The following is a 21,326-nucleotide window of genomic DNA, read 5'->3' as shown; positions in this document are numbered from 1 at the left end:
AAATTCATCGGTGGTGGCTCCTTACCAAGATTGGAAGTGCTGAGTCACTGCCATGAACATCCATTTGGTGGGAGCCATAGACCACTGGGCCTCTGGATTCAGAGCTCAGGGGAGCAGATTAAACTAGAAGATCCGAGTGACATCTGAGGCTTGCTCTTTTACATAACAATGTTAAACTCCTTTATCTTTTGTAATTGGTTATTGTTAAGCATTTCTCACAAAAATTTAACAGAAAATCTAGTTGAAGAAGCTTTATGTATCTTCACACGCTGATCCCCAGAACTGTGTGACAAAGAACAAGTGTTCTTTATATATTCTAGTTAGGGAACCACTACGTTCTACATGGGGAGCTCAAAGATGCTCTTTGTCCGCCATCCCTTAACAATTGCCACCACCATGTCAAAGGACCTGGGAAAGCTGATGTTTAGGAGAGGAGCAACTGCAGTGAGGCAGAGAATTCTGATTTGTAATCTGAGGTTGATTGGGCAGGCATCCAATATTCTGGAATCACAAACACTCAAAGGTCAGGCAGGCCAAAAAAATGACTGATGAAGAGGAGAAACATCTGTGTGCTGGTTGGGGAAGGAGGGGCAGTGGTGGACACTCACAGCTGGGTTCCTGTTCTGCACCAGCTCCCAAAGAGCTGTAGGAATCTTCCAGCCCTGGCATGGGGACCAGGTGTGATGTGGGATCCTGGGAACCTACCTCTAGGCCCCAACACCTTGGGGGGAGTTTCACAATACACCCGACAGATTAAAAACCGTGTGTGTGAACAGTAATTGTGTGTGAACCGTGTGTTGTGGGGGTAAGGAGGTGCTAATGAAATTTTATCATACTAGCAAAAGGGGCCACAGTGGAAGAGCCTCCAAAACACTTGGTGCTTGAGAGATCCCAAAGCAGACGATGCAATCCTTATTCCCAAGGAGCTTCCAGGGTAGTGGAGGCGCCCAGGCCTATGTGAGGGAGCTTCAGACATTTCCGAGGTATGATAAACATGAGTGTGCAGGATCTGTTCTGTAGCTGCAAAGGCCAAAGCAATCTGAAGTGGGAACAGAGCCCTACGGATGGTCCAGGGGACGCTATGGAAAATGATGGACTTCAAAGCAGAGCATGGCATCTTTCCTACTCTCAAGTCCCTCTCCGAGGGAAACTGGGCCATTTGCAAGACCGCTGGTTAGGTCTCTTGCTTCAGATGAGTTCAGGCCCCTGAGAGCCTTTGCAGTAATAGCTGTTATAATAAGCTCATGCACCTGTAGGGTACAGGAGAGTACCACGCAGAACCGTGCGGGAAATCGCAGGCACCTGAGCCTCAGTCACTTGAAACGGATTTTCTTGGTGCTTTCTGAGAAGAGAAGGGAGGCACACTAACTCTTTTCAGTCTCCTGAAGAATCACCAAGTTCGTTTAGTACCTGAAAAACAGAAAAGACAAAAGTTACCATCAACAAAATGAAAAGGCAAACAAACTACGGAACAATATTGGCCACACAATGACCAACGAAGGGCGAACATCCTCACTCTGTAAAGCTCACGCAAATGCCCAGAAAAGTAACAAGACTGCAACGGGGGGGCGCCTGGGTGGCTCAGTTGGTTGAGCGACTGCCTTCGGCTCAGGTCATGATCCTGGAGTCCTGGGATCGAGTCCCGCATCGGGCTCCCTGCTCAGCAGGGAGTCTGCTTCTCCCTCTGACCCTCCTCCCTCTCACGCTCTCTGTCTCTCATTCTCTCTCTCAAATAAATAAATAAAATCTTTAAAAAAAAAAAAAAAGACTGCAACGGGGCCATGTGCACAGACTGTGTGGGAATGTCTTTTCCCTGCGGGGAAGCCCGCTCCCGAAGCAGAGGCAGAGAAATGCCAGGAAGCCAGACTTGCTGCTTGCCTTGCAGGTGTGATATGGGTGGGTGTCCTGTTCTGACCCATAAGATGTGATGTGGACTCGGAGGCTTTGGGGAAAGTACAGGAGAGAGTGGTACAAGGCAAAATCCCTTCCTCTTTCCATCCTGCCCGTGAAGAGGCCTGTGTCGAGGGTCCTTCCACTGCTTGGGTGTCCCAAAGAAAATCACAGAGCATTTGACCACAGCCCTTAAGTCATTGATGCTCTGAACCAAGGCTCCAACAAATGTGAGATTTTTCAATAACTGTATGTTGTTTAAGCCGCTTTTAGGTTAGGTATTCTGCTACTTGGGATGAAGTCATCCTAACTAGTAAAAGATGAAATAGGTAATTTTCGGAGGAGGAAATTACAATCAGCTAATAAAGATATGAATAATGTTTTGCCTAAGAGTTAAAGGAAATGCAAACCAGAATGATGCTATTATTATTTGATTATCAAATTTGCAAACAGAATGATGTATGTGTGGCGGGATGGCTCCCTTGTCCATACGTGATGAGAGAGCTAATTGGCACGATGTGTCTGTAAAGGAGTTTAATGATATATATGAGCATATAAAAGTTCTTCCTCTTTAATTCACTATTCTATTGCTGAAAATCATCAGAGATTCAAACAAAGATGTGTTAACTGTCTTCTTAACATCTCCATGTAGAATGTTTTATGGGCTATTTTAGTTTTCTATTGCTGCTGTAACAAATGATCACAAACGTAGTGGTTGAAAACAATACAAATTTATTATCTTATAGTTCTGGGTGTCGGAAGTCTAAAATCCAGGTGTTGGCAGAGCCGCGTTCCTTCTGGCGGCTCCAGGGGAGAATCCGTTTCCTTGCCTTTCCAGCTTCTAGAGGCTGCCTGCATTCCTTGGCTCCTGCCACTTCCTCTCGTCACTCTGACCCCCGCTTCTATGACCACAGCTCCTTCTTTATCTCTGAGTTTCCTGCCTCCCTCTTAGAAGAACCCTTGGGTTAGGGGCACCTGGGTGGCTCAGTGGGTTAAGCGTCTGCCTTCAGCTCAGGTCATGATCCCAGGGTCCTGAGATCGAGCCCCGCATCGGGCTCCCTGCTCAGCGGGGAGCCTGCTTCTCCTTCTTCCTCTGCTTGCCTCTCCCCCGTGCTTATGCTCTCCCTCTGTCAAATAAATAAAATCTTCAAAAACAAGAACCCTTGAGCCCACCTGGATGATACTCCCATCTCTAGACCATTACTTAATCACACCTGTAAAGTCTCTTTGCTGTGTAAGGTCACGATTACAGATTCTGGGGATTAGGGTGTGGACACCACTGGGAAGGCATTGTTCTGTCTACCACACGAGCAATTCAAACTTAAAATGTCAGAAACTTCAATTCTGTGTTCCTCTTTTTCACCCAAAACACTGCCCTTGTCTTGCCTCAAATCTCTGTGCCATCAATCTACACAGTGGTCCAGCCCCACAACCTGAGTGTCAACACTGGCTCTTCCCTCTCTCATCCCCCATGTCCTCTTGCCATCTGTGAATGTCGCCTGTGTCCCAGACACTGTTCTAGGCACGGAGACACAGAGATGAGGGGACATATGGGGTCTCTGCTCAGAGGGTGAACACACAAGGAAATATCACTGAGCTATCAATGCTCTTAAAAATAAAACCCAGGCAATGTGATGTGTAGCCTGGCTGGGGAATGGGTGGTCAGAGGAGGCCTCTCTGAAGGTGTAGGATTTAATCTGGGATTTTATAAGGAGTCAGTCGCACAAAAGTCTCAAGGTGGTTCGGCCCAGGTGGGGGAAAGAGCTCGAGCAAAGGCCTTATTGTAGGGACGAGCTTTTGTTGCTCAGGGAACTGGAAGAGCGGAGAGATCAAGGACAAGGGAGAGATGAGGCCAGAGGAGAAGGTAGGACCTAAGAAGCTTAAACCTCTTGCCTCCATCCTACCTCTGCCCTTGTAACCGAACCCACAACCACCTCTCACCTGACTACTGACATTGCCTTCCTCTTGGTCCCCTTCCTCCACCTTTGCCTCCACCAGTCCATTTTCCACGTAATAGCCAAAGTGATATTTTAAAGAGGATGCAGTACTTTGGCATATTCCACATCTGTCCCAACCTCCTCCCACTGTACCTTTCTGTCCCGCAGAGGCTTGACAACTAAAGACCTTATTTCGCAGACTCCATGCATCTTGGCTTCCAGAAACAGCTCAGGCTCAGCTTAAATCAGATGTACTGGTGGACCATGCGAGTTAGCGCAGAGAGAGGCAGGGAGAGAGACTCAAGGCCACAGGTGTGGGTCTCCCAGGTGTGGCTTTCACGGTGGGTCTAGCAGGTGTGGGTCTAGCAAGTGTGGGTCTAGCAGGTGCAGTGTGGCTCTGCAGATACGTTGAAGTTGTGGCTTGTGGACTCAGGATTGCTGCCTCCACAGCGTGTTCTGGAGCCAGCAGGTGCAGCCGCACTTTCCTGATTCCTCAGCTTCCTGTCTGCAGCAGAGGTAATGGCTTCCCTGGCCCATGAGCTCTGTGGTGATGTTCCAGGAACCCCTCCTCAAGGCCCAGTCCACAGTCTGCCCCTCCAGCCCTTTCAGTAATCTGCAAGCAAGTAACTCCCTGTGTTAGATTCCTTTCTATGTGAAACAGTGAGAGCGCTTTCTGTGATCCTCTGTGGACCTTGGAATACAAAAGGACCACCCTGGTCATATCATTTCCCTGCTCATTGGCCAGAGAAGAAACCCCAACATCCGATGCCTATGAGGCCCCTCATCTTAATTCCAGCACATTCTCCTTTCCTCTATCTCCATCTGTCAGGTCCCAGCTTAATGTCACTTCCTCAGAGAAGCCTCCCCTCTAGGGCTGCTGTCTCAAGTGCCAGGGGCCAGAAGCCTGCAGTCAGGATACCAGCAGGACTGGTTCCATCTGAAGGCTGTGAGGGAGAATCTGTGAGGGTTCTCTCTCCTTGGTTGGTAAGTGATCGTCTTCATGTTCACGTGGTGTTCTCCCTGTGTCCATATTTCCCCTTTTAACAAGCACACTAGTCATATTGGATTGGGGCCCCACCCAAATGACCTCATCTTAATTATATCTGCGGTGATCTTATCTCTAAATTCCAATTCCATTCTGGGGTCCTGGGGGTTGGGGCTTCAACATATGCATCTTGTGGCGGTGGCGGGGGGCAGACACAATTAAGCTCATGGCAGTCAGGTTTCCAATTATAACCTGTTGTCAAACTCCACTTCTTCATCAAAGTGGTCAGTGCAGTGTACAATAATACAGGCATTTGTCTGGTTAATGTCTTGCAACCAGACCATAAACTCCATTGGCTGGGAAGACCGTGTCTGCTTTGTTGATTGCTGCATCCCCAGTGCTTTGTACAGTGACTGGTGCCTAGCAAATGAGCAAAAATGATTAATCAAATTAGACAATTAATGAATTGATAAATAGGGATTATCTCTAATAGCTAATGAAAGACCTAAAAGGCCAATGATAGGCAAATGGCTAAATCAACCAAGACACAGCTGTTTATTACATAGCTATTATAGTTATTTATTACATGGCTATTAAAGTCTGTTTCTGAAGAATCCCCCCCCGCCGCCATGGTAACCATCAGTTTGTTCTCTATATTTAAGAGTCTGATTTTTTGTCTCTTTTTTTTTCTTTGTTTGTTTGTTTTGTTTCTTAAGTTCCACATACGAGTGAAATCATATGGCATTTGTCTTTCTCTGACTGGCTTATTTTGCCTAGCATAATACTTTCCAGTTCCATCCATATTGTTGCAAATGGCAAGATTTCATTCTTTTTTATGGCTGAATAACATTCCATTGTAAATACATACGGCATCGTCTTTCTCCGTTCATCTATGGATGGACATTTGGGCTGTTTCCATATCTTGGTTATTGCAAATGATGCTACAATAAACATAGGGATGCATGTATCTTTTCAAAGTAGTGTTATCATATTCTTTGGGTAAATACCCAGTAGTAGAGTTGCTGGATCATAGGGTATTTCTATTTTTAACTTTTTGAGGAATCTCCATACTGTTTTCCACATTGGCTGCACCAGTTTGCATTCCCACCAACAGTGCATGAGGGTTTCTTTTTCCCCACATCCTCACCAACACCTGTTGTTGCTGAAGAATTTTTAACAATGAAGGGAAATGCTTATTATTTGTCATTGAATGGCATAATAGAATATATTTGAAAAAAGAAGAGGAAAATGAGGTAGAGTCCAGCATTGACCCTCGCAGTAACTGGAAACCCTGATATAAACTCGGGTCAAGTTTGTAATTTTCCACATTGAATTTATTCAACAATTCTGATTATTTGCTCAGTGTCTTCCTGTCAAAGCAAAAAAAATGATTCAGATCCTATTAACTATCCAATATTCTTTGGGGCATAAAATATGGGGATATGAGGAAATAAATAGGGCCTTGATTGTACTTCTCTGGGCTAAGACAATCTTATTTTTAGTCTCTCATTCTGCCATTAATAAAATAATGTCTGATCATATGTAGAAATGATAGGTTTGAACTTTGTATTTTGCATATTTGTCCTTTAAAATTAAAAACAAATTTTCTGATTTCAGAACTAATACGTGCTTATTATCAAAAAATTAAACATCAAAGTAAAATGGAATTTAAAGTATTCTAAAATTCTGCTTCAAATCAATAATCATTGTATTGTAATCATGGTAAAATTCTTCCAGAATGTACTCTAAATATACACATATGCATACATTAACAGCACACAAACACTGTGCAGAAAGGAGCCCACACTATATGATGGTCTGCAAATTGCTTTTTCATCTTTAAAACATTTCTTGGCCACTGTTTCACATCCGTTTCCATGCGCTTCTCTGGTTCCTTTTATCCAGGAGGGTCTCAGGCTTAGACTTGGTCACTTAGGGTCTGAGAAAAGGAACCAAAATACAGGAAGGTGACTGGTCGTCTTTCCAGGGGCTGAATGGTCAGGGTCCAGGTGCCCAGGTTGGTTCATACCCTGTTGCTTATTGCTTTTCCTGGCCATGGAGACCAGGTTTACTATCTACATGTGCTGGCGTGATTGGATGAATCGTATGTGGAATCCTCTTTGGGTGGAAGCTGCTACCTAAGTAGCAGTAGAACAGAACCAGGGCTATCCTACGCCTGCTGCAGTTAAAATCCTACCACTGTGCAGACTTCTCTGGAGCTTCCAAAGATTAGAGGAGTTATCTCACCTTTATTCAGTACTGTGACCCAGTATGTGAAACTGTTGTAGTATGGCTGAGAATACAGATTCAATATCTTTTAAGTGGTGTGGTGATGGTATGGGGTGTGGGCTGTGTGTGTGTGTGTGTGTGTGTGTGTCCGCACACACACACGATCTCAGGGTCATGAGATTGAGCCCTGCGTTGGGCTCCTCATTTGGCATGGGGGCGGGGAGTCTGCTTGAGATTCTTTCTCCCTCTCTCTCTGCCCCTCACTCCTTTGTCTTTCTTTCTAAAATAAATAAATATTTTTTAAAAATAGAGGTTGCTGTAGTCTGTAAATAGCTTTTATCCTCACAAATTTGGAATAGCATGAATCTCCAAGACTGATTTTCTGCTCTGTTTTCCAGCCTCCTCTCTGAGTAAGGGCTTGTGCTGGGAAGACCCAGTGTCACATTCCCAGGGAATGATGAATCCTACCGCACTCAAGGTAAACAAGGAAGTTCGCTTCCAGCAGTGGGAAAGCAAATCTCTGTGGAGAGGAAACCTGCAATTTGAAGGGTTTGTTTTTTTTTTTTAATGATTTCATTGCCTGTATTAAAATATTATATAAGATAATCTATCAATTATCTCATACTTAGGACAGTTTTTCATCAACGTATTTATTTACTTATTTTTTTTTTTAAAGCACGAATGCAGTCCCCCACTACCACAAATTATGCAGTCGAGTTTCCCACATTTGGGGAACTCGCAGGGGTCAGCACATCCGGAATGCAATGGATAAGCCTCGCCCTGGGAAAACCACCTTCGTGATCATGGTATCTCCCCTGCCAGGTTAAGTATGAGTTTTTCGTCAATTTAACAGAGCAATTCTGTTCACCTTTTTTCAGGATATAGTAAAAGTTTAACAGCCAGCAATTAGGACAAAGAGGCTCTGGGGAGCATTATTTCTGTCCATGATGCATACATCACCCATGTTTATTGGCTTCACCCCTGAAACTAAGCAAGGCCCCAGACATGTCCTTTTATGTCAGAATCAGGAGATGCATGTCCCAGAGCAGCAATAGTACAGTATTTCATGGAGACTTAGGTCGAGCAAGTGACAAGGACACACAAAGAAGGACCTTGAGCCTGACCCTTGATTTGGAACTCTGACACGTTATGATGGTATTTTCCTTGTCTAGTGTCTGGGCAGCAGACTGGAGGAATCTGTCTGCTGGCCCATGTCCTGGGATCACGCCACAGTCCACCCTATGCCCAGCCTGGGGCAGGGAGATGAGCATGTTCCCAGTCAATTTGCACATGGAGTGAGGTCCTGAACACAACAGGAGTGTGCCTGGCAAACATTGCTCTATCATTTAGACTTAACTCACTTCGAATTTCTTTCTGTTTCTAGGGTGCTTTCTGCAAGGAGTTCAAGAAACAGAAGCAAACCGAGGCTGACGTTAAACCTGGCTCCATCTTCACTGCATGTATTGCTCTGTATGTATTTTTTTTAAAGATTTATTTATTTATGTATTTTGGGGGGTGAGGGGCAGAGGCAGAGGGAGAGAGAGAATCTCAAGAGGGAGACACCTCGCTGAGCACGGAGCGCCATGCAGGGCTCGATCTCATGACCCTGAGATCACAAATGGAGCCGAAATCAAGAGTCCCACGCTTAACCGACTGAGCCCCTTACACGGCTCCTTTTCTCCAAGAATAATTTGGAAAGTGTGGAAAGAGTCTCCTGGCTTCGGTAATAGGTAGAAATGATGATTGTAATCTTTACCTTCAGTTCAGGGAGGGGGGTGGAGTCGAAGATAAAGGAGCGACAGGCAGTGTGAAAATGCTGGGACCCTGGCAGTGGATGAGAACACATCGCATAGTTCAATGGAAGGTGCAGGAGCCAGAGTTGGGATCTTAACTCATGGTGCCACCTCTTTTTTTTCTTTTTTAAAGATTTTATTTATTCACTTGAGAGAGACAGAGAAGGTGACAGAGAGCATGAGAAGGGAGGGGAGGGAGAAGCAAAATCCCCGCTGAGCAGGGAGCCTGACGGGGGGCTCGATCCCAGGACCCCGGGATCATGACCTGAGCCAAAGGCAGACATTTAACCGACTGAGCCACCCGGGCGCCCCTTTTCTTGTCCTTTTTTTCTTTTTAAAGATTTTATTTTCATGGTGCCATCTGGATCATTGACACAAGCCTTCTTATGTGGCAGAACTGTGGTTTGAACACTGGCTTGACTACTCCAGCCTAAACTTGTTTGTGCTGAGACAGGGCCAATAAAAGTTGAAAAATTGGCTTAGTCTTCCTGAAGAAGCAGGCTACACATGCAAGTATATTGTACTTGTTACTTTGGAAGAGGCAATAACTCATTAAAGGAATTTTTTCATCATTTTATATTAATGGAAAATTTTAATCTATGATTTACTACATTCCATGCTAAGTGCTTTCTACGCCTTACCTCATACACAAATAGGACCTGGTGAGGCAGATGTAAGCATCATCCCCATTTTACAAGTGGCAAAATTAAGGCTTTAAATACCGTATAGCCAAAACAATCTTGAAAAAGAACCAAATGGGAGGACTCCTACTCCCTGACTTCAGAACTTACTACAAAGCTGCAGTAATTAAAACAATGTGGTCCTGGCCAAAAGATAGACATGTCGACCAGTGGAATAGAATAAAGAGTCCAGAAATAAACTCTTGCATTTTTGGTCACATGAATTTTTGACAAGGGAGCCAAGAGACACACAGTGAGAGAAAAGACCATCTTATTGACAAATGGTGCTGGGGAAACTGGACATCTTGCCTGCAAAAGAATGAAGCTGGACAATGGGGCGCCTGGGTGGCTCAGTTGGTTAAGCAACTGCCTTCGGCTCAGGTCATGATCCTGGAGTCCCGGGATCGAGTCCTGCATCGGGCTCCCTGCTCAGCGAGGAGCCTGCTTCTCCCTCTGACCCTCCCCCCTCTCATGTGCTCTCTCTCATTCTCGCTCTCTCAAATAAATAAATAAATCTTTGAAAAAAAAAAAAAAAGAATGAAGCTGGACGCTTACCTAATGCCATATACAAAAATTAACTCCAATGGATCAAGGACCTCCATGCAAGAGCTACAATGATAAAACTCTTAGAAGAAAACAAGACGAAAACTTCATGCTGTCGGATTTGGCAATGATTTCTTGGCTGCAACACCAAAGGTGCAGGTAACTAAAGAATCATACAATTGGACTTCATGAAAACTAAAAAATTGTGTGCATCGAAAGACACTGTCAAACAGAGTAATAAGGCAATCCATAAAATGGAAGATGATATTTGCAAATCATAGCTGATAAAGGATTAATTTCCAGAACATACATATAATTAAAACACAACAACAACAAAACCCAAACAACCCAGTTCATTAAATGGACAAAGGACTTGAGTAGACATTTCTCCAAGGAAGATATACAAAGGGCTGTTCTGCACATGACAAGATGTCACTAATTAGTAGGGGAATGCAGATCAAAACCACAATGAAGTGACACTTCGCACCTGTTATAGGATGGCAATTACCAAAAACCAAACAAGCGAACAGAAAACAACAAGTGCAGAGGAGGATTTGGGGAGGTTGGGGCCCTGTGCACCACTGGTGGGCACGTGTTCCAGCCACTGTGCAAAATTAGTCGGCAGTTTCTCAAAAAATTAAATAAAGAATTCTCATAAGATCCAGCAATTTCACATCTGGATATGTACCAAAGAGACCGGGCTGGATCTCAAAAGGTACTTGTGGGCCCATGTTCAGAGCAGCATTACTCACAATAGTTAAAAGGTGGACGCAACCACATGTCAATGAATGGATATGCAAAATGTGGCATAAGCATACAAGGGAATATTATTCAGTCCCCAGAGAGAAGGAAATTCCAACATATACCACAACATGGATAAACCTGGAGGACATTATGCTAAGTAAACTAAGCCAGTCACAAAAGGACAAATACCGTGTGGTTCCCCATATGTGAAATGCTGAGAGTAGTCAAGTTCACAGAGACAGAAAGTAGGACGGTGGTTGCCAGGGGCTGGGAGGCGGGGAGAATGGGGATTTAGCATTAATGGCGTGATGGTTAATTTTATGGCCACGGGGTGCCCAGATATCTGGTTAAACATCATTTCTGGATATGTCTTCGAGGCTGTGGTTCTGTTTCTCTGGAGAGCCCTGACTAACATAAATGGATATCGTATATATAAATCTGCATGCTTGGGGAAAGCACCTTGGAGAGGGTTTTTTTTGTCCTTTGTTTTTGCAAGTTTTGCAAGATGAAAAGAGTTCTGGAGATGGATGGTGATGTCTGGAGGGTATATAATGCCACTGACCTGTGCCCTTAAAAATAAATAAAATGGTAAATTTTACGTTATATGTATTTTCCCGTAATGAAAAAATTGGGGGAAAAAAGAATAGTGCATGATTTGCTGTCAGCCACACAACTAGTAAATGATGGAGTTTGGATTTAAAGTCGGGTCTTTCGGATTCCAAGGTTCTGACTAAACACCAGGCAGTGGGTCTGTCTGTATGACTAAGCCTGATCATATGTTGCTTTATCGGATATTTTGCAGTTGAGGTGGCTGGCTTTGTGGTACGTTACCCCCAGAACCCCGGGAAACAACCACCCACAAGGCAGAGGAGAGCAGGGGATCTCTGGGAAGTCTGTAGAACCCCAGACGGGAAGCCAAAGGGAAGGCAAACATGGGTGGGGCACGGACCCTGTCCTGGAGGTCACCATTCCCTCTGTGTGCCCCCTCACATATATGGAGCTTCCTGACCACATGGCTTCATCCTCTATGGCTGGTGGGGGGTGGGGGAGATGGGGGACATCCCCACCCCAGGCTCCTCTCTGCAGCTCAGCCATGGTGCCCTCTGCCCCTTGCGGCAGAGCATATAAGAAGGAAATTAGGATCTGGTTGGAACAATTACCCAAATGAGATAGAAATCTCTCACTGCGCCTGGAAAATTCTACTAAGTAGGAATATTAAGGATGGTGACAGAACAGATACCAAGGTCACAAATGTGGGAAAATCTCTTTTTCTGTCTGTCACCCTTGGTTTTCAGGGACAGACACTGGGGTGGGGTGAGGTGCAAGTAGCTTATTAGGAATGGCTGCTGACATTTAATGAATCTTTATTGTGTGCCAGGTTCTGTCATAGCCCGTTGTTCGCTCTCTCCCCAGTCTTCTTTCTCCTTCAGGAATAGTGGTTGGAGATTACTGGTTGGTTCCTCTCTTCCTTGGATTGCATGACATACCGCAGAATCCCCTCAATAAATGACTTTTTTTTTTTTTTGCTTGAGTCAGTTTAAGTGGATTTCTGTTACTTTCAACCAAGGGTCTGTGACTGAAGTGGTTATACTCATTTTGAATTGTTAGACTCATAACCACTCATGCAGTGGTTATACTCATGATGAACCTGACACTGGAGGAGTTTAATAATATGCCGGAAGCTAGCAAATGTCGGTACCAGCCTTTGACCCCAGGTCTGTTTGGCACTAAAGTCGGTCTTTTCTGCACGTTGCCTCCCCGGGTGGCTGGAGGAGCGGGATGTGGTCCGCTAGACAAATAGTGTCACTGCTCTACATGGAAGGGAGAGGAACGGTCTCGGCAGGGGCCTGAGGTTGGTGACTGGACAAGTCTGCAGGGAGGGAGTGGGTTAGGGGGTGGAGGTACGTGAGGGGCACCCAGGGGAAGACTCACCTTGAGGAAGAAGCTTCTGAGACAGAGGCTCCTGGCACTCAGAACATTCCGGTCAGCCTTGCCCCTTCAGCATCTAGGGGTGGCTCCCCTTCCAAGTTATTAATATCACAAACTATAGAAGTGATCCCTGAAAGTATAGTCTTAAGTTATTAATATCACAAGTAGTAGCACAGGTATTTCTTGGGTGTAGATTTTTGAAAGCAAGCCATTCATTCCCCTCTCCCCATCACTCAGGAGGACAAGCCACTTTAATTTGAAGAATTACAAATTGCTTAGTTTGAATTGAACCCATATAGTAAGTAGTCTTAGTAGAGAAAGCCTTGTAGATTTGTTGCTTAAATGGATCTTTCAGTGATTTTGTTTTGTTTTAAAGATTTTATTTATTTATTTGACAGAGAGAGGCACAGCGAGAGAGGGAACACAAGCAGGGGGAGTGGGAGAGGGAGAAGCAGGCTTCCTGCGGAGCAGGGAGCCCAATGCGGGGCTCGATCCCAGGACCCTGAGATCATGACCTGAGCCGAAGGCAGACGCTTAACGACTGAGCCACCCAGGCGCCCTCTTTCAGTGATTTTGAATTATGATTCTTTTTTTTTTTTAAGATTTCATTTATTTATTTGAGACAGAGAGAATGAGAGACAGAGAGCATGAGAGGGAGGAGGGTCAGAGGGAGAAGCAGACCCCCTGCCGAGCAGGGAGCCCGATGCGGGACTCAATCCCGGGACTCCATCCCGGGACTCCAGGATCATGACCTGAGCCGAAGGCAGTCGCTTACCCAACTGAGCCACCCAGGCGCCCTTGAATTATGATTCTTATCACAGAGTAGAATAATCCAGTTTCTGGAAGTTTTTTAAAAGCACCCGTTTATTCATTCATACAGCAAACACTTGCTGAGCACCTACTTAGTGTCAGGCACGGTGCTGGTCCTGTGGCTGGCCCATGGGCTGGCAGGGACCACCCGCCCGCACAGAGGGGCACTGATTAGGGCAGAGAGCCAGGTAGGTGGACGGACGCTTGCTGGAGGGGATGTGTTCTCCGGGCAAGCACGGAGGCATCCCCAGAAGGACTCAGGACTCCTGGGAGGATGTCTGGAGGAAGGGTGTCTGTGTTCAGACCTGGCAGGTGACTGGGAATTAGCGAGCAGCCGGAGGAAGGTGCTGTAGGCAGAGGAATGGAGGTTGCAAATGCCCAGAGATGAGAGAGAATATGGCACCCACTGCAGGGACTAAACCTCACTGTCGGGGCTGAGGGGGCGTGGAGGGTGGGGAGAGGGATACAATGGTGAGAGGTTCTTCTGGAGAGACAAGCATGGGCTAGATGACGAAAGGCAAAGAGAACATGGTCAGAGATCTGGACTTTTATCCCGAGGCCAATGGGGTGCCACTGAAGAGCTCTTAGCATTGAAATTAAATGATCAAATTGGCATTTTAGGAAGATTGCTTTGGCTTCAGGATGGGAAATGGGTTGCGGGGGAGAGTGTGGGTGGGAACTTTGTTAGGAAGCCATCGGAGGGATGTAGGTGAGGGTCTGGGAGCCTGAACCAGAAAACTAGCAGAGGAGAGGGAGCACAGTGGGTAGATGGAATATATTCGGCGGCTGGAACCATCAGTTAGATCCACGATGGGAGAGAGAAGGAGTGGCGGAGGGTGACCCCAGGACTTCTACGTGAGCACACGGATGGGAGTTAGTGTGTTTCTCCAAGATGTGGACCAGGAAGAGAATCAGACCGGGGGTTGGGCTGGGGTGCCGGGGGGAGGTGTAGTCACATGGCTTTGGACAGCTGAAGCTCCAGGTGATGATGTGCAGAAGGCAGGCAGCCCTTCTGAAGCCACAGGCACGGTGGGAGGTAGATGAGGACTGTGAGAGCCATCAGCGCAAACGTGGTACCTGAAGACATGGGGACAAAGGTGCTGACCTGGGAAAATGTGGGGAGACAAAGGCCTCCGACAGGACTTCTCAACCCCAGCACTGCTGACACCTTGGGCTGCATAATTCCGTGTTGGGGAGTGTCCTGTGCATTGTAGGGTCTTTAGCAGCATCTCTGGTCTCTATGAGTAGAACCCCCTAGTTGTGACAAACAAGATTTCTTCCAGACATCGCCAGATGCCTCCTGGGGGCTAAAATTGTCCTTTCTTGAGAATCACCGCCCTAGGACAAAATAATGAGAAGCATCAATTTTTAAAGAATGGGAAAGAAGGAGGAACCTGGGGAGAAGGCTGGGAAGAAATGGCCGGAGAAGAGGGAAGAAAATCAGGAGCCTGAGAGTTTGAGGGACCAGAAAGTATTTAAAGAGGGACAAGTGGGTCAAAGCTGTCAAATATGCTGAGAGGCTGGGGACAAAGATGAGGACTCCATGGGAGGTGGGGCCAGGAAGTGGCCCACCTGTGTGTGGAGGGCTGAGAGGGTGGAGGTGGTGGGAGCAGGGCAATGGAGGCAGGGAGCAGAAATCAAGATGATGAGGGTTTTGTGGCAGAAGTGGGGGGGGAATGGCTGGAGAGGGTGACTGTGGACAGCCCTTTCAGGAGGCGGCGTTGGGGACAGGGAGACATGGCACTGAAGGGGATGAGGGATCCTGGGAGGTTGAGGTTAAGGTGAGAGAGACTTGTCTGCTGGCCAGTGGTGCTAGGAGAGTGGGTGAGGAGGGTGGGGAGAGGGGAGGGGGCAAGGCCGGAACAGGGCAGGAGAGATGGCCGAAGAGGACAGGAGGCCACGGGAGGCCAGACGGGTGGAGGGTGGGCCGCCTCTGACTGGTTGTGGGAGGGGAGGATATGAAGCACTGAGGCTGAGGACATTCCCGTCTGGAGGCTTCTGTTTCCCGGAGAAGCAGATGAGCTCATTTGCTGGTGAGGCCCCAGAGGTTTGAGTGGGCAGGGGAGTTTGGAACAGTCATTGCGGAGAATGGGTGAGAGAACGCAGCAGAGACCAGAGTTTGCGGGGCGGAGGGCCAGAGCTGAGGGTGAGGTGAGGCTGGAGGCCGTGGATTTACGGAGTGCTGGTGGCAGGGCCGAGGAGGCAGGCAGGCCTCGGGCTGGGGTACCATGGAGGGACATCGGGCAAGGGAGCTGAGGCTGCTGGTAAGAGGGGTTGTTGGGATCATTGTGGAGTGTGAGCCCCTGAGGGAAAACTGTGCAAGCGGGTCCCACTGCTCCTGTCATCCCACCAAGGACACAGGGGCCCAAGGGAAGCACTACCAGCCCAGGGTCCTACGTGCTGTCTGTCCCACTCCGGGAGAGCCAGGGGGGCAGAGGCGACTGGGGCCCACATTAATCATCAGTCTCTTCCAGGTCCGTTCCCCATTTTATAAGATTAATTCTGCTTCGTGATCCAACCGGTTTACCCCTGCCGGTCACATGTGAAGACCCCCTGGCCAGAGGCGTAAGGGACTCATTCCATGACTTCAACCTGTCTGATGACCCAAGAGCTGCGGCCAGAACCCAGCCAAGTCTCAACAGCATGGCTGCGTCCCGGGGTTTGTGTCCCAGTGCCTCTGTATTGCAGCCAGAGGGGTTCTTCCAAAAGTACTGATCAGATGGTGCCCGTTCACTGCTTAAACCCTCCGGAGGTTTCCCATCGCATCAAGAATAAAATGCAAACCCACTGTCAGGGTTTGGGCTCTGCTTGGGCTCGGGCTCTGCTTATTTTGGAGCTTATCTGGCTTGGTGTCCACCACATAGCTGCACTGACATCCACTGCTCAGTCCTCCCACCACAGGCCTTTGCACATGCTGATTCCACGGGTTGGGACTGCTCTCCCATCTTCCCAGGACTAGCTGCTTCCCATCATTCAGACCTGGCCTACATGCCATCTACCCAGAGAGGCTTCTCTATTGAGCGTCATGCCATTCGGAGCCCTCCTCCACAACCAGGTGATCCTGATCATGTTTCTTGGTTTATTTTCTTTATAGCATTTACTATGGTTGAAATTACCTTGTTTCGTGTTTACTAATTTATTGATCGTCTGTCTCTTCCATGAGAATGTCAGATCCCTAAGAGCAAGAATACATTTCGTTCTATGATTTGTCCCTAGGGGGGAACCCAGCTCGGATCACTTAGATGGCTAATGATACTTTGTACAGTGTCTCGCACACAGTAGGCACTCATCATATGTGTGCAGGATGCTGCGTTATTAAACAGGATTTCCTAGAGTCCAACGTAGCTCGTTTGGAATAGTCACATTTTCTATGATGACACAAAGCTGTTTGAAGAGCACCGCAAGCATATTGTCTTACTTCCAAAGCTCTCCCGGAAGGTTCCTCGGAGGCAGGTTCAGTCAGGTGTGAACGGTCAGTCTTCCGGAGACCCAGCCCTGCTCTCCCACCAGCGTCCTGTCCCCCAGGCCTGTTGTTGTTGTCCTGGGAACACGCTGGAGACAGGGGCAGTTTGCCAGGAACCTTAGCTCCGGCCTTTCGCTGTCTAATTCAATACATCTGAAGATCAACGGAAATATCACCAAATCAGAAGCTGTCCTCAGATCCAAAGCTCACAATTAGTGAAGGTGAAGCTTCCTGAGCTGAGCTGGCACAAGGTCTGGAAACCCACAGCCCTGAATGAAGCAGCAGGGCAGCTGACAAAGGCAGTCCTTTCTACCTGAACAAAACTGGAAAGATCTGCCATCGGCAGGTCTGTAGTTCTTTCCTACCTTGTGCATTGATTGGGTGTTCAGATTCGAGGGTTCTTAAATCCCAACACAGCCTTAAGTGCAATCTGCCCTGCTAACTAATGAAATGTGCTTGAGGGGTGGAGATCGCTCCCCATCATTGGAGAGCTCAAGGTGCTTGTGAGATTATCAGAGAAATGAGGAAGAGCTGTACCATCCCCCACACCCTTGACCATGAGTACTGAGAACGCTTTTGCCCTCCTAGATCATTTGTATGAACAGAATTTGAATACTGGGAAAGCACCCCTTGGTAGAGCTATTGATCCCTGAGGACCTGCGAGGACTAGCATCTTGGGATAAATACCAGGTGAGCTGCCGCCCAGACAGCCAGGGCTGCCAAGAGAGGGGCAGTGTCCACACACACACCCCGATGCTTCTGAGGGTCCCAGGCCAGCAATGGCTCTCTGTTTCTGGCCTGCGCACAGGACGGGGCTGTGAACACAGAGTCTTTGCCTGCTGGCCCGGGCTCTCACATGGCTGGGAGTGTGCTTGCATGGAGAGGGGAGGGGAGGGGAACGCATGCCTGCTACAGTGTGCACCTGTTTATGCTAACTCCTCAACCCTGCAAGTGGGCTAGGGGTGGGCATTTCTTCCTTCAGTGGGTGGGAACGCAGTGTCCTCTGGGCTCAAGACAACCCTTGGGGCTGGTACAAGGCATCAGGATAGGCATTTAAAGTTATCTGAAGTTTCACTGATTCCAGAGACTTTTCCAGCAGTCCTTTGTGACCCCAGATCCCCCTGAGGACCCCCGAGGTTCTGGGAGGCAACCCAATCTCCCCAGGACTCAATCTCAACACGTGGAGCCCTGTCACCGCCAAAATCACCTCTTGCAGAGTTAAAAAGGGGCTCTCCCCCAGACATCCCTGGTCATGTTGTGCAGCCAGAAGGAGGAGCCCCCTACTAGTGAAAGTCCAACTTATTCTCCTCACGATGACAATTTCAGAGCAAACAGATCGAGGCAGGCTGGAGGAGTCAAGCACAGAGAAGGGCTTCCAGCAGCAGAGCTGTGGGTCTCAACTCGGTGCCGCCGGCCTGCAGATGCCCATGGACCCCTTCTGCAATAACGTATTTACATGCATAAGACAGAGTGCCTGGGATTACAAAGCAAACCAATTATAATAAATTGCAGTTATAAAGATATTTTTTTAAAAGACTTTATTTATTTATTTGAGAGAGAGAATGAGAGAGAGAGAGCATGAGAGGGGGGAGGGTCAGAGGGAGAAGCAGACTCCCCGCCGAGCAGGGAAACCGACGCGGGACTCGATCCAGGGACTCCAGGATCATGACCTGAGCCGAAGGCAGTCGCCCAACCGACTGAGCCACCCAGGCGCCCTATAAAGATATTTTTAAAACACATTTGTGAAATAGCATTGCCCGTGCTTCTTTATCAGTGCATTAAATAGCACCCTGCAGCGGTGGGTCTACGAGTGAGCATAGTTTTGAAGAAATGCTGAGTGCGAATGATATTTTGAGTTATCTGCAACCATTATAATTCGATGGCTAAATAAGTGATTCCTGTCGGTGATGGCATCCCGGCCACCTCTATTACTGCCGTGGTTTGTGTCTGTCACTGGGTCCACTCATAATTTAAGGAAATATTAAATTGTGGTTAGGGGTGAGTGAAAGTAAAGATCAATTTTTTCCTGCATCCAAGTTCCTCCACATCCCGAATCTGTCCACAGAACCCTGGGCTCCACGGACCCCAGGTGAGGAGCCCCAGCTGTTGGGGGAGGTCTGCATTAGCTGGACCGAGTGGGGGGCAGAGAGGGACTGGGGCAGGCCCCCTCATGGGAGGGGGCAGAAGAGGAGGCCCTGGCTAATCTGCCTCAGGTCTGGGTTCATGTAACTGGGCCCGGGCTGGGCCTTGTTAAACCACAGACCCGGGTTCCTTTCCTCTGTCACACAGGGGAATGACCCCAGAGGAATGTGGAGACTAGACTAGCAATAAGGTTCAAGGTTGGGAAGTATAATTGTTCACATAAACCCCCTTAATGTGAAAGAGGGGCGGAGGCTCTTTGTTATTTTATTCTATTTCCTTATTTTCGCTTGGTCCACTCTAGCCCCACCTACATTATAAGACAAAGGGGTGGCCTTCTCTTGTTTTTAATCCCACAGGTTATAAACTGGAGGGCAGGGATGCCATGTCCCCAGAAAGGGCTGACACACAGTGGTGGCATGGGGTGCCGGGTGGCATGGGGCAGTGACAGGCCCGGCAGCCTGGGTTCCTGCCCCGGCTCTGCGCAGTTACTGAGCCACTGGTGGCCTACTTACTCCACCTGCCAGCCTCAGTCTCCTCATCTGTAAAATGGTACTAACACCATCTCACAGGACAGCTGTGACGATCAAGGACCTTCATGATTGTACACATGCTCTCTGATGTGTTTCTTTATCCAGTCTCCAAAGTGACTGACAAATAAGTAAATAAACAAATAAGACAATTGGAGTAAAGGGAAAACACGGGCAGGAAAATGTGGTAAAATATGCGGTTGCCCAAGAGCCTCTACAGACGGGTGGAGGGGGTGAAACATGGGTGTTTGGGGTGGGAATGGGTGAAGGGGAGAGAACTCAGGAGCAGTGGGGAGGCAGGATGGAGGGGCTGGTGCTGACTGGAGCTGGGGAAGGCAGAGGCAGATGCAGCTGGGAGGACACTCAGGTTTCCAACTTGGGCAACTGGGAACAGTGATGCAGGAGTCCCAGGCTCGGGGGCAATCCATGAGTTCATCTGGGACATGTGGCGTTTGAGGTGACCCTAATATTCCTGTGGAGCTTCATAGATGAGTCTGGACAGCGCATGCAAATTTGAGCGTGAATGATAATTGCAGTGATATGGCAACGTATGGGATCAGTGTGAGGCGAGGGGAAGACAAGAGAAGAGTGCCCAGGGCAGGGCCCAGCATTTAATCCCAGAATACCTTAATGTCAGCCACAGTCTCCCCGCGCAGGGCTTACACCAACAGCCAGCTGCCGTTGCAACTTCTGCTAAAATGGTCTCGCTTCCATTTCTGCTGTTTTGTATTATAATTGCCCTTCAGATCTGCCTCTCTCACCCGCTGTCCTCTGTCCTTTAAAAAAAAATAATAAATGTGGTGGCACCCATGCTTGGACGTGGACCCGAGGCATACGGTGCTTGGAGATTGAATGAGCAAGTCAAGTGGATGATTTGAATCTGTGGATGCTGGGGAGGTCAGCAGGCGGGCCACCTGGCTGCCTCCGAAAGGCTCAGTAGATGTCACTGATGTAATTTCTGAGAAAGCCGTGAACCCGTAAAGACTCTTTCATTCGCAAGAATTTGGGAGGTGGGGGTCACACACAAAACATTCCTGGATGTATCTCCCAGGAGAGTACACAGAGTGTGAGTTTCCTGATGGCAGGTAGTGTGTGTAAGGCAACTGTTTGTTCAACACATAACAGTGATGCCAACAATATTAGGAAGCTTTTACCCAGCACTTCCTATGTAGCCGGTGCTGTTCTAAGAGCCCTCCAGTCTACGAATCTACCAGATAACTGTTACTGTGGGCTCCCATTTTATACCTGAGGAGCCTGGGGCACAGAGGGCTTCAGTGGACCATCTCAGATCATCATTTAGTAGTTGGCTGAGCAGGGAATCAAGCCCTATACCTGGGACATGGTAGACACTCGATAAATGTTTGTTGAACAAATGAATGAATGAATGAACACCTTGCACTTCCACAACATGGAACCTGCATCTCTGTTGGTCCACAAGCCTCTGGGGAGCTCTCCGAGTCAACTCTTAAGCTGACTCTGTACTTGCAGAGGGCAGGGAGAGATAGAAGAAAGGGGTAGGATTGCTCCAGATTGGTAGGTGGCAGTTTTAATAAACAAAGGGAATTTACATATGATGTTTGCTTTGAGCGGCAGCAACCCAACCACCAAATGTTAAATGTTTATACAGAGAGAGGCCCTCACTGGGCTCAGTCAT

General features: G+C 47.8%; 1 long non-coding RNA gene, 1 other non-coding gene and 1 pseudogene across 4 annotated transcripts in view; 1 reads left to right on the top strand and 2 right to left on the bottom strand.

Moving 5' to 3' along the window:
- The window catches only part of LOC145720603 (uncharacterized), a 32,083-nt gene extending 15,508 nt beyond the window's left edge, over positions 1–16,575 (top strand). Inside the window, exons 1-5 of one of the 3 annotated variants that reach the window (XR_014143685.1) lie at positions 4,707–4,811; positions 7,440–7,519; positions 7,718–7,863; positions 8,426–8,511; positions 16,015–16,575. This is a non-coding gene — a long non-coding RNA (uncharacterized LOC145720603). Of the gene's footprint in view, positions 1–4,706; positions 4,812–7,439; positions 7,520–7,717; positions 7,864–8,425; positions 8,512–9,174; positions 11,400–16,014 lie in introns of those variants that run through there. The other 2 variants (XR_014143683.1, XR_014143684.1) reach the window with 2 other exon arrangements.
- Positions 7,713–7,872, bottom strand: LOC115944038 (U1 spliceosomal RNA). The gene has a single exon (XR_004078610.1). It is a non-coding gene; the product is annotated as a U1 spliceosomal RNA (small nuclear RNA).
- Positions 12,767–12,876, bottom strand: LOC115944975 (small nucleolar RNA U3; annotated as a pseudogene).
- Positions 16,576–21,326: the final 4,751 nt, after the last annotated feature.

This window comes from Leptonychotes weddellii, chromosome 3, assembly GCF_054177405.1.
Source record: "Leptonychotes weddellii isolate Sample4059 chromosome 3, ASM5417740v2, whole genome shotgun sequence".
NCBI classification, from domain to species: Eukaryota; Metazoa; Chordata; class Mammalia; order Carnivora; family Phocidae; genus Leptonychotes; species Leptonychotes weddellii.
Note: the sequence above shows the minus strand (reverse complement) of the source record. Positions and strands in the feature narration are given on the sequence as shown.